The following is a 2104-nucleotide window of genomic DNA, read 5'->3' as shown; positions in this document are numbered from 1 at the left end:
AATGGTCGGTTAATTATTGTAGGAGTGTGGCCAATACATAGAAATGTATACACATATGCACATTCTGAAAATAATTAATGATCGGTGAATTAGTGTAGAAGTCAATTCAATACAAAGAAAAATGCAATAATTAAAACTCATAATGATCGGTTAATTAGTTTAGGAGTGAATCCGATACATATAAACATATAAATATATACACACTCTTAAAATTCATAATGATCGGTTAATTTATTTAGGAGTGAATCCAATAGTAGAAATATATAATACTATATACATAATTATATAATCATTATTTATAATCATATTAATAATGATCGGTTAATTAGTTTAGTAGTGAATCCAATAATAGAAGTATATAATCAAATACACATAATTAAAATTCATAATGAGCGGAAAATCAGTTTAGGGGTGAATCTAATACATAGAAATATAAACGCATATGCACTTAAATAAATTTCATAATGATCGGTTAATTAGTTTAGGAGTCAATTCCATACATGGAAATATGTAATCATACACAGATAATTACAATTAATAATGATCGGTTAAATTTTGTGAGGTACAAATTACGCCTATTTGGGAACAAAGTGGAATCAACCAGTTCTATGAATCCTACTAGTTTCAGAGACTAAATGGAGACATTCATACCATGTTTAACCGCATGCTACGAAAACGTTCCTCTCATGACACTTTAGTGACTCCTGTATTCTTTATGATAAATACATATTATATTTTATACACTTTACACTACTTGTGTTTTTTTCACTTGTGGTCCCTATCACAGGTCTGTAACAGTTAATTTATGATTGAATCTAATGCATAGGAATATATAATAATATACACTTAATTTAAATTCATAATGATCGGCTAATTAGTTTAGGAGTAAATCCAATACATACATATATAAACATATACACAGCCTTAAAATTTATAAACGTCGGTTAATTTGTTTAGGAATGAATCCAATACAAAATTCCATTACTGGATCTATTTATGTGATTATTGGAGTGTAACATAAAAGCCGATATATAATATATCCGATATATTTGGAATATGACAATTTTCGTTATGTAGTGAAAAAAAACATTTGTCTGTATTTTTAGTCGCGTGCAAGCGACTCTATAAGTCGGTCGGTCGGTCGGTTAGTCGGTCTGTCCGTAACACTTTTGTGCTTGGCCTTTTTGGTTAAAATCAAAGGTATGTTGTTAATAGATGCTATTCTTAGTTTTTTAAGCTTTTCTTGGCGTTTTGGACGAGATCAAAGTGTAGTATCTGCTCCGGCAGATACTGCAATCAAAGACTCTATGTGGGGGCGACCTTACAGATAAGATCTTGGTCAATGTAGGGGAAACCCTTCATACCAATTGTCACTATCCAGCTCCCCTACTCCCCGGGGACTTGGTCCCCATTTCTCTTTCACTCCTCACATAAAAATTCGGCTTTGTGCCTAATTTGCTCGGTGGGGGAGCAAATAAATACCCCCTTTTCTTGGCGTTTTGGCCAAGATCAACGTGTAGTATCTGTTCTTACTACATGTTGTAATTATGTTTGTAACTTTGTGATATAAAGTGGGGGATCACTTTTCTCTATTAATTTAATGTAAAATGATCATCCACTTTACAACCAGTCAGTCACAAAGCCATTCATGTCATTCTCCAGATCATTCAAGTTGTTTTTAAAGTATTCCAGTTATTTTTAAGAATTCAGTTCATTCTTAAGGTCATTTAATTCATTCTTAAGTTCATGAAAGTAATTCTAAGTCATTTACTTTTATTTATTTAAGTCATTTCAGTCCATTTTTCGGTCATTTTAGTTTATCTTTAAGAATTCCATGCAAATCCTATATTCAAGCATTTATTCGTTACACGAGAGCACGCGACTAATGGCTATCGGTCTCGTTTTATACAAAAGTGTTCTTGTATAATTTTTACGTCACATTTAAAAGTAAAGAATATCGGAGTGTAATCAAAAAAAAGGAAGAGCTGGTAGGGCTTGAACCCGCAGCACTGGTGTTAGCAATTTATTATGCTACACACTGCAGCAAACAGCCAACTGCTCCCATAAACTTGCAAATTTACTAAATAAATAAATTTCTATTACA

The 2104-nt window shown here is 31.9% G+C and overlaps 1 pseudogene; it reads left to right on the top strand.

Annotated features, from left to right (window-relative positions):
• Window positions 1–1483: 1483 nt before the first annotated feature.
• LOC145274807 (U2 spliceosomal RNA) lies at window positions 1484–1631 on the top strand (annotated as a pseudogene).
• Window positions 1632–2104: the final 473 nt, after the last annotated feature.

This window comes from Euprymna scolopes, chromosome 4 (genome assembly GCF_053919585.1).
Source record: "Euprymna scolopes isolate OS-2025 chromosome 4, ASM5391958v1, whole genome shotgun sequence".
NCBI classification, from domain to species: Eukaryota; Metazoa; Mollusca; class Cephalopoda; order Sepiida; family Sepiolidae; genus Euprymna; species Euprymna scolopes.
Note: the sequence above shows the minus strand (reverse complement) of the source record. Positions and strands in the feature narration are given on the sequence as shown.